This window comes from Chrysochloris asiatica, unplaced genomic scaffold, assembly GCF_000296735.1.
Source record: "Chrysochloris asiatica unplaced genomic scaffold, ChrAsi1.0 scaffold00060, whole genome shotgun sequence".
Classification (NCBI taxonomy): Eukaryota; Metazoa; Chordata; class Mammalia; order Afrosoricida; family Chrysochloridae; genus Chrysochloris; species Chrysochloris asiatica.
Window position 1 is genome coordinate 10,153,396 of NW_006408578.1, and position 14,970 is coordinate 10,168,365.

Sequence of the window (14,970 nt, forward strand, 5' to 3'; positions counted from 1 at the left end):
AAATACAACCTTGAGTACATCTCACATATGAATTTAGAGACAAACTCAAGGACAGATTTTATGCATTATACATTAATTACCAAAGACCAGAGGAGTTGTGGGATTGTATGAAGAACATCGTACATGAAGAAAACAAATATTATTAAAAAGACAGGGGGAAAAAATCCCAAGTAGATGTCAGAAGAGAGTCTGAAACTTCTTCTTGAATATAGAGATGCTAAAGTGAATTGTCCAATGAGGAAGTAAAAGAGTTGAACAGAAAACTCCGAAGGGCAGCTCAAGAAAACAAAGTATTATGAAATGTGCAAAGACCTGGAGTTAAAAAACTAAAAAGGGAAAAACACACTTAGCATTTCTCAAGCTGAAAGAAGCAAAGAAATACCCAAGCTTTGAATTATAATATTGAAGGACTCTATAGACAAAATATTGAACAATGCAGGAAGCATTAAAAGAAGATGGAAGGAATGCATCAGTCATCTAATTTGAATGTACCAGAACTGAACAGTATAACTATGTCGAGATCATAGTAAGTTAATAACTTCACCAGTAATGATGTAGACATGGAAACACATCACTACTCCAATGGAGTTGGAGAAACTTCATCCAATGGTTTCCTAAATGGTAGCTCCAAACATGACCACGAAATGGAAGATTGTGACACTGAAATGGAGGTTGACTCTAGTCAGTTAAGACGTCCGCTGTGTGGAGGAAGTCAAGCCACCATAGAAAGAATGATCCACTTTGGAAGAGAGCTGCAAGCAATGAGTGAACAACTAAGGTGAGAATGTGACAAGAACACAGCAAATAAGAAAATGCTGAAGGATGCATTCAGCTTACTAGCTTACTCAGATCCTTGGAACAGCCCAGTTGGAAATCAGCTTGACCCAATCCAGAGAGAACTTGTGTGCTCAGCTCTGAACAGTGAAGTATTAGAAACCCACAATTTGCCAAAGCAACCTCCACTCATGGGACAGGCCACACAATGTCTAGGACTGATTGCTCAATCCGGAATTGGATCTTGTGCATTTGCCACAGTGGAAGACTGCCTACATTAACTATGCAGTTACAGAGCTCAAACTTGTATTAGGGCACATAGTCAACATGGAAGTAGCTGATTTGAAATGTAGATGCTAATTATGTACTGGGGATAGGTTTCTGTCGCTTTACATAGCTTCCTAGTTTACAGCATTATGCAAATGATTTTCTAACTTAGTGTTAGGAGAAACTCTTTTCCATCTTTTACCTCTTAGTTGTCTAACAGTTTACTAGTACTGAATTTCAGATGTTCAAATTGATCATCACAAATCCTTGAAAAACAATTACGTAAAAGAAACCAAAAAAATTCTGCCTTCTTTGTAGGGGGGAGAAGGGGTAAGGAAATGGAACACGTTGTGTTTGTGTTAGCATGTGAGTGATGTAAACCTCAAATTGGGAGATGTTCTGACCCCCACTCCCATATTAAGCATTCAATCAGTGTAACTTGCAAAATGCAGAAACATTTGACAGTTTGAATTTATCATGTTGATGGAAGAAATCATTTTTAATGTGTACTGTAAAACTTGAAAATACTCAGTAGCTGAGTGAATCTGTTTGTTGCTACATACAATCCCCGACCTGTTAGTCCCAGTAATTTTGTTTTAACACGGTCTTTTTCAACTTTTTTTCCTGCTGAACTGCAGATGCCTTCTGTTGTAGACTCACACGTTTAACTGTTGTATTATATAACAGTATTACATGTCAACAGTGTGGTTATGACCTTTATTTATATAAAAAACAAATATTTAGTTAATGTACCGTGTCTTAACTTAATCTTTGTAAGTTTCCATTTTAAGTGCTTTAATGAGTACTATATTGCAATAAAAATGTAGTGCTATAATTAATCAGCCATTAAAAATTTACTTCTACAGAAAAATTTTTAAAAAATTGATTTGTACCAAAATAATCGGTCAGCATTCAAACATTCCAGGAGATAGCATATGATCAAGAACTGCTAGTTCTGAAGAAAGAAATTCAAGCTGCATTGATGGCATTAGAGAAAATCAAGACTCCAGGAGTTGAGAGAATACAAATTAAGGTATTTCCACAAACCGATACAGCACTGAGAGCGCTTACTAGTTGATGCCATGAAATTTGGAGGATAGCTACATGGACAAGTGACTAGAACAGATCCATATTTGTCCTCATCCTAAAGAAAGGTACCTTAACAGAATGTGGAAATTATTGAATAATATCACATGCAAGCAAAATTTTGCTGAAGATAGTTTAAAAATGGTGGCAGGAAGACATCAGCAGGGAGCTTCCAGAAATTCTAGCTGGATTCCAAAGAAGATGTCAAGCAAGGGATACCATTGTTGATGTCAGATGGATCTTGGCTGAAAGCTGAGACTGCCAGAAAAATGTTTACTTGTGTTTTGTTGATTATGCAAATGGATTTGACTGTGTGGCTTATAACAAACTATAGATAACATTGTGAAGAATGGAAATTCCAAAACACTTAATTATGTTCATGAGGAACCTATACATAGACCACGAGGCAGCTGTTTAAACAGAATAAGAGGATACTGCATGGTTTAAAATCAGGAAAGGTGTGTGTCAGGGTTGTATCCTTTCACCATATTTATTCAATCTGTATACTAACCATATATACCAAGAACCTGGACTATATGAAGAACAAGACATCAAGATTGGAGGGAGACGCATTAACAATATTTGATATGTAGCTGATATAACCTTGCTTGTAGAAAGCGAGGAGGATGTGAAACACTGATGAAGATCAAAGAACATACAGCTTCCAGTATGGCTTACAATTCAGTGTAAAGAAACCAAAAATCTTCACCAATGAAGCAATAAACAATATTCTGATAAATGCAGAAGTTGTGAAGGATTTAATTTTACTTGGATCCACAATCAATGCTCACAGAAGCAACAGTCAAAAAATCAAATGGTGTATTGTGTTGGATAATTCTACTGCAAAAGACCTCTTTAAGGTGTTACAAAATAAAGATGCCACTTTTAGGACTAAAGTACACTTGATTCAAGCCAGGTAACTTCAATTACCTCATGCATGTAAGAGCTGGAAAATGAATAAGGAAGACTGGAGAAGATTTCTGCTTTTGAATTTAGATATTGGAGAAGAATAAGGAAAGTACCATGTACTGCCAGAGAACAAACCAATCTGTCTTGAAAGAATAGAAGAAGTACAGCCAGAACGCCCGCTGAAAGCAAGGATGGTGAGACTTCATGACTCATACTTTGGATATGTTATCGGGAGGGACAAGTCCTTGGAGACATCATGGTTGATACAGTAGAGGGTCAGTGAAAACAGAGGGAGATCATCAATGAGATGGAATGACACTGTGGCTACCACAGTTGCCTCAAGCCGTAACAACATTTTTGAGGATGGTGCTTGACGGAGCAGTGTTTTGTTCTGTTGTACATAGGTTTGCTCTGAGTCAGATTCAACTCTAGGGCACCTAACAACAACAACAACAACAATATAGATAGATATCTTGGTTGGTAGGTAGGTAGGTGTTGTTGTTGTTGTTATGTGCAGTGGAGTTGGTTCCAACTCATAGCGACCCTGTACAGGGTTTCCAAGGCTGTAAATCTTTACGGGAGCAGAAAGCCTCATCTTTCTCCCACAGAACAGCTGGTTGTTTCAAACTGCTGATCTTGAGGTTCGCAGCCTGATTCGTAAACACTATGCTACCAGAGCTCCTTAGATAGGTAAAAAGAAAGAAAGAAAGGGAGAGAGGGAGACAGATAGGTTGGTAGGTAGACAGACAGGTAGACAGTTAAGTAGGTAGATAACTTTTTCCTTGATATTACTCATGAATTGTGCTACTGGAACTTATCCCGGAAAAGTGAAAAGGTTACTTACAAATCTGTACAAGAATATTCATAAAGGCCACCAAATGTCAACAATTTAAATGCCTTTTGGTGGCTACTTGGTTAAACATACTGTGGCATATCCCTACCATGGAACATTGTTCACCTATATACAAGGAGTGAATTGTTGATACATATACTAACTTGGCTATTTCAAGGGAATTGTGTTGCATGAAAAAAACAAAACACAATTTTTAAAGATCACATACCACAATTCCATTTATATAACATTTTCAAAATAACCAAATTATAGGGAAGGAGTTATGGCTGCAAAGCTCTGTAAATAAGGAGCCCTGGGTCTCTCTGCATTAAGTGTGGACTTCTAATCCCAAGGTCCAAAGTTCAAACCTACCAGTTGCTCCATGGGAGAAAGCTGAGGTTGTCTGCTCCCTTAAAGAGTTATAGTCTTGGAAACCTTATGTAAGTTCACTATGAGTCAGAATCGACTCAGTGTCAGTGGGCTTGGATTTTGTTTGATAACTGTAACTATACAAAAAACAAAACATACAAAACAATCAAACCCCAAACACTGCAATATATAATTAAATATGTAAACTCTGTAGCATGTGAATTATATCCCAGTAAAGCTTGCCTTTTTAATATAAGAATACATTAGGCAATTTTCATATGATTTGGAGCTAACAATATACATGGATTGTAAGATTCTGCATATGTAGCATCATATGTGTGGTTGGTAAATTGTAAGTCAGTTGGAGGAAAGCAAGGCATCAAGGGAAGTTTCAAGTATTAAATCCTTTGTTTTAAAAACCCAGAGACAAATCTCCACTAAACCTTACATGTTATGGAATATTCTAACCTACTAATATACACAAAGTCCTGGTGTGGCACTGTGGGCTAATGCGTCAGACTGCAACGTTGTTTGAACTGCAAGGTTGGTGGTTCAAGCTCACCAGCTGCTCCTTGGAAACCTTACACAGGGTCGCTATGAGTTGGAGTTGACTTGACGGCACTTAACAACAACAACTAATACACACACACAGATTCCCAGTGTGGCACTGTAGGATAAACACTGGACTACTAACCACAATGTCGGTGGTTCAAACTCACCACTCTATATAGGGTCGCTATGAGTCAGAATTATCTTGAAGGCACTTAACAACAACAATAGTCACATAAAATTGAAGTAAACAAAGAAGATAAACTCACATAAATAATAATTGCCCTATGACCTCGCTTCTTCCTAGGCTAAGTTAAAATCAGATATCATTAATGGGTCTAGAAATCTCCACCATTAAAGTAACTGAAATGATTATGCATTTCTAGGGCCCAAAATACACAGGAATAGTAATGACTGTCCATTAATGTGGTTATATATTTGTTCTTTGTTTTTCATGTATTACTTTTTCTTCTTTTGATTACTGATTTTTCTCGATTTATATATTTTAATAAGGAGTCTTGGTGACACAATGGTTAAGCCCTTGGCTGCTAATCAAAGGGCTGGTGGTTTGAATCCAGCTGCTCAGTGGGAGAAAGAACTGATCATCTGCTTCTCTGACAGTCAGAGCCTTGGAAACCCTTAGGGTAGTTCTACTGTGTCCTACGGAGTTGCTATGAATAGGAACTGACTGGATGACCCTGGATATACATCTTAGTATCATTCTTGTCTCTATAGTTTTAAAACATGAATAGGGCTGCTATCAAAGACCACCATCTACTTAAAAGAGAAATGACTTCCATTGATCATTTACCTGGAGTTGGGTAGGGTGGTGGTGATATTGAAATTTACAAATTCTCTGAATTGGATTTTAGGAATCTCATTTACTCTATCGCCAACATCTTAAGGTATTCCTCTCTTTGCGATTGTTGCTAAATGCTGTTGAGTTGGTTCCGACTCATAACTATGCTGTATAGGGTTTCTAAGGAGTGGCTGGTGAGCTGGAACCACTGATGTTGCAGTTCAAATCGACCTTGTAGTCCACCGCATTAACCCACAGTGCCACATCAAGGAATCCTAAATACTAACTGTAGTCATTATTGAAAAATTTGATCCACAGTGATCTTACTAGATGAGCAAATGGTTTTAACACTGGGCTCTGGGAACCACAGATTGTACGTGTGTCAAGGAACTGTCCTGAATGTTATGGAAAGATTAGGGCTTGTCTACTGCTTGTATATCAGAGTGGATTCACATACATTTATTTCATTCCTACTTTGACTTATTTCTTTGAAAGAAAGAGCATCATCAGAAGAAAAAACAATTTATACAAAATTTATTTGGAAAAACTGTTTCTCTGATGACCCAGCAAGTCCCACAAGACAGGCTCTGAGGACGATGGGAGAATGGGATTAGTATAGGGCTTTCCAAGTACAAGCAGACAACTTTGAAAATTCATCTCAACCTTTGAGATACTTTGAAACACCTTTGGAAACAGCTTTTCTTTCCAAGTATTGTTCAAGGAAGGAGGAGGCCTGGTGGTGCAGTAGTTAAGCAATCTGATAACCAACAGGCTGGAGATTTGAACCCACTGGCCACTCCATGGGAGAAAGATGTGGCAGTCAGCTTCCATAAAGATTAGAGTGTTGGAAACCTTATGGGGCAGTGTTATTTGTTCAAAACCTTTCATATTTCCTCTGAAGTGCATCTTGTTTAGACAATGAGGTTCTATATACCACTGTCTAGATATAATTATCTCTGTATCTCAGCAACCAACACATGGAACACATAGTGGCTACTCTAATTATATTCAATGACTGAGAAGAAATCAATGTATGCTGTTAGTTTGCATTTTCCTTTTGATTTTCAAGAATTGGTACTTTTCCTCTAAGAGGCTTTCTACTAAATTCTTCTACTTTTCTCAGTATTCAATTTCTAAAATATATTTTTGGAAAATTGCCAAAAGGATGGGCAGGTTAGCTGTCCAAATTATTTTTCTTTCAAGGAAAATGAATATCTACTTTCATTTTTGTTTTCTATCATCTTCCATGAGCATTTTTCTATGATGTCCTTGGATCCAGTTCATGTCAATGACTGGAAAATAAGTTTAGAAAATATATTTAAAATATTATTCATTTGTCATCACTATTGGTGAAAGACTGCCCTTTTTCACTTCTTACACTGGAACATTTTTAGGAAAATATTAACACTTCACAGTTTGAACATGTGAAAACTCTAACACAGAAAGGATGCTAAACTGAAAACAACTTAACCATGTCATAACTCAAGAGAACGTAGACTCAGACATCAATGTCCTTTTCTAGTACAGCTTTCATTTTCTCATGTGTGTTTTACCTGCAGCTTTTGGGAAAGCCACCCAAACCCATAGTCAGCATTGTGTCTCAGTCCCCTTTGGTGGGTTTGGCCAGAACGGTAGTCAATACTCCTGAACTGCTGTGCCGCAAATGCACAAAAAAGGCAAAAGTATGAAATCTTGCCAAGACTGTGTAACTGCTCTCTTGTGAGCAGGGTTGAAAGCAGTAGTCAAAATGTATAGGGAAATTACACTAGATTTATTTACAGAAACCATTTAAGTTGAACTAGCAGTTTTCTATTGTGTCAGCGATTTTCTACTGCATTTATTTGTTACTACAGTACTTGGCAAGAGTGGAATCTTATTAAACCTGTACAATAAATTACAGAAAGTCGTAATCATTTTCTATTTCATAAAATAAAATAAACTGTGAAATCTGTACAATTGAGGAGTCCTAATAGATTTTCAAGACAAAATGCACAGTCTTGAGCAAGCTATTTCCAAAAGCACTTTCTAGTTCTTTTCTGATCTCAATTCCTATGTTTTTGCTTTAGTTGATAAACAAAAAGCTACATAAAGACATGTGACTTCATGAATCAAGATGAAAAGAAAGGAAGTTCTGCTATTTCTTTTCTGTTGTTGTTGTTTTCTTTCAGAACATTGGCTCAGTTTGTATTTTCCTTAAATTGACAAATGAAAGCTCAGTCTGTTTAAAATAATGAACTATTGTCATTGTTCAGTATTGTAGTCTATGTAATAGTATTTGCTTTAAAATGATATTTAAAGTTTAACTTTCAGTTATTTCATGCTACAAATTGTTATTCGTCCTACCAGTCAAAGTTTGCCAAGCCTGCATTTTGCATATTGAAAGAAGCTCATTCTCTCCACTGAGTGGGGAATGCCATTTGTGATTGCTTTTCAAAATAGATTAGTTATACCTGCTCAAGTTAGATTTGACAACAAAGCTAAAATATTTTGCCATAATCACAGTAATGTGGGACAACCCATAGGATTGATTCCCTTATTTATTTATTTTTTTTACCTCTGGACTGAAGTCTATCTATGAACATTGGCTACTTCCTGACTTATTTCCTAAGCCAATGGGTACACAGTTTTTACTCATAAATCCTTAAAACTAAGTTACTTTAGCATATAGATTAGCTTCCTGAGCCTTAACATTTCACCTTTAAAAAAGGACACTACAACTTCCTTTGCTATGAGGAGGATTAAGTTAGAATGATTAGATTAGTTTAGAGATTTTAGTTACATCTAGAGTGCATTGCTGAGGGTCCAATGAGGAGTAAAGGTGACTAGCATAGCTTCTAATTTGTACTATGTGTCCATCAATGGTTATTTTGAGGTGGGTATTGCTGACATTATTATTTTACTTTTATTATTATTGCTCCATAATCTTTTATGTTCTTTTATTTTTCTAGTTATTTGCCAAGGTCTTATATCAAATATTATTGGAAAGTCATAAAAATTAAATTTCCACTTTAAGCATCACAATTTCCTAGAACTTCTTGCCAAGTCTTCAGCTTATTCCTGAGTACATAATTTCATCATGGGACAATATGTTATAGCCTCATTATTTTACTCAAGTATTAATACTAATTGTGACTAAAAACCCTAAAAAGGATTTGAAATGCTACCAAAGGAATGCATCTGAAAGGTGTTAAGAAGAAGGTGAACTGGTTTGGGACTCCAAGAGTAGAGGAAGAAGGGAGTGTTTTGTTCCCCCAATCAACAGAGAAACACCATCTCAGTGTTTCTTGAGATCTGACCAAGCAACAGAAAGAATCCCAAGTAGTCTCATTTCCTCCAACCCCCAAATCAAATGGAAGAACCACTGATAACATCACATGAGCTAGACACAACTGCCAAGAGTGATAAATTGGGAGTCCTTCCAGAAATCATGGCCAACAGACAGCCTCCCCATCCCATCCAACCTGAGATTACCAAACTGCCTTCTCAGGAAAGAGAAATCTTTGTCTACATATTTTCAATAGGTTTAAAAACTAAGTGACATAAAAATGTTTAAGCTTAAGAAGAGGGAATTGGACTAGAAGAAGTTTCAGAATCCAACTATGATAATCATGTATTTTGTGTTCTCAGTGATTCATTAAGATAGGCCTACTCAGAAAGGCCATACTAGGGTAATGATTTCTCAGCAGATAGGACTCATGTGAACACAGAGGGAGAAGAAAATATATCTGCTTATAGCACATATGAAAACTGCTGACTTAAAAAAAAAAAAAGTATCACGTGTTAAATACCAATGAAAACAGTTTTTATTATTTCTGTGTGTGTTTTTTTGTTTATTTTCAAATAGTTGTTGTTGTTAAGTGCCGTCAAGTTGATTCTGACCCATAGCGACCCTGTGTAGGGTTTCCAGTATGCATTGTTTACTATTTGATCAAATGTAATGAGAGCATACTTTCTTACAGTGTTCTGAATGGCTAGAACTAGTAAAGTAAGAGAATAATCATGAAGACATTTTGTTCAGTTCTCAGGGGTAGTCTCGCCAAGTTTCTAAAACTGAGTAGTTATACCTTAGGTGTGTCTGCAAATTGCTTTAGTTACACCTCCCATTATGTGGAGCTGTTAATCTCTTTTTATGTGTGTAATTAAATAGTAGAGTTCTTTTTCATGAGTGAGTATATATGAATCTGGGCCTTGTATTTCTAGTAATAATAAGGCTCTGTTGAATTCTTATCTTTAATTGTATCTACCATCCAAGTCTGTTCATTGTTTTTCTTTTGCTCCCATGTTTTATTCAATCACATCCTTCCAGAACACTTTATCTAAGGCTAGAGCTTCTGCATTTTGCTGTGTAGTGCTATTTATTCTCTGAGTATAGTTGGCTCAATGGAACTGATGCTTCAACCAGAAGGCACGCATGGTCGTGAGTTCAGGGTTTCTACAGCACAGAGATCACAGAGAAGTTCATCTTATGCAGCAATAATTAGTCACAGTCCCCCATCCTCAGGGCTGTCTTCTAAGTAAAAATCTAAAAAACATAGGAAGAAAGACAAAAGGGAAGGAGGGAGGGAAGGAGGAAGGAAGCAAGGAAGGGAGGAAGGAAAAGAGGGGAATAAGGGAGGGATGGAAGGAGTAAGGCAGGGATAGACAGAGGGGAAGATAAACAAAGAGGAAGGGAGGAGGGAAGGAATAAAAACAGGAAGGAGATTGGGAAAGGCACAAATCAGGAAGGAGGAAGAAAGAAAGGATTAAAGAGATAAAGAGGGGAAAAGGAAAAAAGAAAGAACTGGAAGAAAGAAAGAAAAGAAGAAAAACAGAAAACAGACTGATCTACATCCTGACAAGGACCCTGTCTTTGACTGCTGTTGCTATATACCATGGAATTGGTTCTGACTCATAGCGACACTGTGTAGGGTTTCCGAAGAGGGGCTAGTATATTTGAACCGCCGGCCTTGTGATTCAAACCGACACTGCAGTCGAGTGATTAGTCTACAGTGCCACACACAAAACAAAATTGTTTGACTTGAAATTGTTACAGTTAGATCTGGGGTACAGTTGTAGTCTGGAAGTAATTATTTTATGTTTTTTGCTATCATATTCCCAGCTGACCTAGAAGGCTAAACCCTTCAAGTACCAAAACCTCTACTTAACATGATATTAAATCTATCTCCAGATTTTTGTTCTAATTTTTTCTTGTTAGTTTTAGAAAAAAATCAAATTATCTTCTAATAAATTTAAATATCTAGAGGAAAGATTTATTTGGTGTGTCTATGCAGCGGATTGCCTGCCACCCCATAAGATTCCTAATGTAGAGGAATGATAAAGACATAAACCAAGAAAAGTAATCAATATGCAATTTGAGTTTTAAAATTCCATTTTCATTAAACTCTTCTTTGTAGCCAATTTTGTGTTATTGTTCTAGAAGGAAAATGTACATTTGCCAATGCAAAACACAGATACCCTTTGATAAAAAGTGAAACTGTTTACTTTACATGAGGTGTTGTTGTTGTTAAGTGCTATTGAGTTGGTTCTGACCCATAGTAACTCTGTAGAGGGTTTCCAGTGAGTGGCTAGTGAGCTTGAACTGCTGACCTTGTGTTGCAAACTTACTTTGCAGTCCTGTGCATTAACCCACAGTGCCACAACAGGAGGAAGTGACAAAAGAGCTATTTTCTCATTAAAATCTGCATCCCAGAAACTTAGATTGATCCAAATATTAAAAAACAAACAAAAACAAAAAGGAAGGCAGGAAAGAAGGGTACAGAACAAAGGGGAAGAAAAAAAAAAAAAAAGAAGAAAGAAAAAATATCCATTTGAGGAAGTAATTTGTTGTTGTAAGGTGCCATTATGTTGGTTTCAACTTAGTGGGACTCTATGCACATGCACTGCTGGGCCCTGAACCATCCTCACAATTGTTGTTATGTAGGACCCATTGCTGCTGTCACTGTGTCAATCCATCTCTTTGGTAGTCTTTCTCTTTTTCAGTGACCGTCCACTTTACTAACTACGATGTCCTTGTCCAGGGAGTGGTCCCTCGATACCATCTCCAAAGTATGAGAGACAAAGTCTCCCTATCCTGACTTCTAAGGAGCATTCTGGCTATACTTCTTCCATTTAAGGCAGTCTTTGGCAACAGATTTGCCTAATATAGCACATAACTGCTGCTTCCATTAGTATTGATTGTAGATCCAAGCAAAATGAAGTCTTTAACAACTTCAGTCTTTTCTCCATTTATCATGATGTCATTTATTGGTTCAGTTGTTAGGATTTTTGTTTTATTTACACTGAGATGCAACCCATATCAAAGGCTGTAGTCTTTGATCTTCGTCAGTAAGTATGTAAAGTCTGCTTTACTTTGTGCAAGCAAGATTGTATCACCTGCATATCACTGGTTGTTAATAAGTCTTCTTCCAATCCTGATGCCATGATCTTCTTTATATATTCCAGTTTCTAAGATTATTTGCTCAGCATACAAACTAAAATAAGTATGGTGAAAAGATACAATCCTGGCACAAACTTTCTGGATTTAAAACCATTCAGTAGCCCCTTGTACTGTTCTAATGGCTGCCTCTTGGTCTATGAACAAGTTTCTCATGAGCACAATGAAGTGTTCTGGAACATCCATTCTTCTTTCTTTTTCTTTCTTTTTTAAGCTTTTATTGTGCATTGAGTGATAAGGACATCAGTTTTGCACTCATCCTATTGTATTTCGTATCATTGCAATGATCACAATCTCCTCCATGCATCACCATTCAAAAGCATTTGCTTTTATTCCCTCTGTTTTATTTGTTTGTTTGATGTACACAGAAGCACTCAGGAATATATTTAAACAACTAAAGGACACATTCTGCAAGCCTGTTTCTGACCACCAGCACTCAGTCCCTGTCTTTCTATGAGTCCCCAGCTAAGCATTCCATGTCCCCATCTCTACCTCCATCTCTGGTGTTGCTGCTTCTCTGGATAGGGTCCTGCATTCCACTTGTGCTCTTCTCCCTTGATGGTACTAGGGTCCTCTGATTCTGGACTGTAAGATTAATGATTCCCCTCCTTTTGTTACAAAACTTCTACCTTTACAGTTGTGGCATTCACAATGAATCATGATAACGATTACTCACTATTGAATCAAAAAAGTCTTATCTCCATCTCCTTTCACCATACCCATCTAGACAAGATGAAAACTATTCAGTGGGTATTCTACCTTCCTCCATATTCTGAAACTAAAGTCCTTCTTGAAAACTTGTAAGCCAGCCACTTCATGCCTTTATAGAACCACCCCCACCCCCACCCATTTTAGGTAGCCAGTATCTAAGTTGCCCATGCCTATCAGCTCTGTGTACAGAGGGGATATGTTTGATACTTGATGTGAGGATTCCTTCCCTCTCAGTTGGTAATTTGAGCTACCATAAGTATAGGTGAAGTTCATCAAATTGTAGCAATTTACACTTGTTTCTTTTATCAAATTTCTTTATCTTCCTTTATTCGGGTTCTGATCATCAAGCCATTGAAGCTAGATCAAATGGGTACTATCTTCAAGTTTGGGAGTTCTTGTGCGTCTCTCCTCAGTTCATTTCATCTGGATGCTTCACTCTCATTTCTAGCCCTTTGTAGCTAGGTCCTTGACTTATGAGTCCCCAGGTCTCACCATATTTCAGACCAACTAGCCATTCCTCATCTCTCTCTCATCTCCAGGTCAACGGAAGTCTATGGAATGTGGTCGAACTCAGCCCTTATCTTTATTGTTGCCTTTCCCCCTCTTCCACTCAGTAGACCAGTGTGGTCACCAGCAAGCTTACATGCCTGCCCATGGGAACACCCATTCTTGAAATGCTATCGATAGTTTGTCATGATCCACACAGTTAGATGAGTTTACATAGTCCATAAAGTACAAGTAACCATATGTCCAGAGGTCTGATACGGTGCTGTAGGATAAACACTGAACAACAACATTGATTTGAACCCAAGATCGGCAGTTCAACTACCAGTCAGGAACTCTATACAGGGTCACTATAGGGTTTCTGACTAGATGTCACTGGAACCACCTAGACGTACTTAACAACAACAACAACAAACATATGTCTGGTACCCTTTGCATTCATCCAATTTCCATCTGATGTCAGAAATGATATCCTTAGTCACAAATCCTTTGGTAAATCTAATCTGAATGTCTGGCAGTTCCCTGTCAATGTATAGAATGGCTTATAAATGGAAGTTAACATGGGCTATCTTTGGATTTGTGATGTGAAGGAAACATAAGCAAATATAAAGGTGTTATGTCTGGACTCATAAAACTCTATTGTAAAATTTCATTAATTGAAAACATTAGCAACAAATGTTTTTCCCTTTGCACATCTATGTTGAACAGTTAAACCTGCTAGTCCAAATAGTCAAGTATTTTTCTCCTGTGGTTGATTGGTATGCATCAAATAATATTTAACACCAGCCAGTTTGACCTTGTTTGGTTATATTTCTTATTCTTTAATGAATTGTTATGCAAAGCAAGATGCACGAACATATGTTTTTCCCATTACTTCTTTTGTATAGTTTTAAACACTTAGTTTGGAATGTTAAGACTCATACGGAAGAAATAGTATATTAGTGTTGTGGCTATTTGCTAACATATATGCTACGAACCATGTGTTAACATGATAATTGTTTCCATGCACATGTAAGCACAATCCACAAGAATTATTAAAATAATTTAATTGAAACCTACTGTAAGCATTTAGATTCACTTTTTCTAAAACCAATATTTTGTTTTCCATAGTTGGCAAAGATATCCAAAGAAAAAGCAAAATGTGAATTTCTTTCAATATTTGTTCAATATCTTCCTTCTATTTATCTTGAAATACTATTTTCCATACATTTGTGAAATAAGAATATTTATATCTAGGATTGGACATTGTTTCGTTCTGCTGTGCATGGGGTCGCTGTGAGTCGGTTCCGACTCGATGGCACCTGACAACAACAACAACATATCTAGGGGGGCAATAACATAAAATAAGATTAAAAATTACTGAGTTAAACACTAACCAAAATTGAAATTCTTTGTAAGAATTGAAATTGAAATTTCTAACCAAAATTGAAATTCTTTGGTAGAACCAGGGTTTGTGCTGTCCAGAGTCACTCATGATTTCATGCATGATGACAGCCTCACCATGGACCTCTGCATCAGACCATACAGAACCCTTAGTGATGTTTATCATCAATTTGAATTGTGTAATTATATATGACAAATACAGCTGTAAATATTAATATAACAACAAAACTGTTTTGTAAATTCTTTCTACATTAAATGGTTAGTAACTAAGTGAAGTCTTCTTCCCTTTTTTTCCTTGAATGATTATGTCATTCTCAAATATATATATATTTATATATATATAAATACATATAT

General features: G+C 36.8%; 1 pseudogene; it reads left to right on the top strand.

Moving 5' to 3' along the window:
- Window positions 1–455: 455 nt before the first annotated feature.
- LOC102831487 lies at window positions 456–1,055 on the top strand (annotated as a pseudogene).
- Window positions 1,056–14,970: the final 13,915 nt, after the last annotated feature.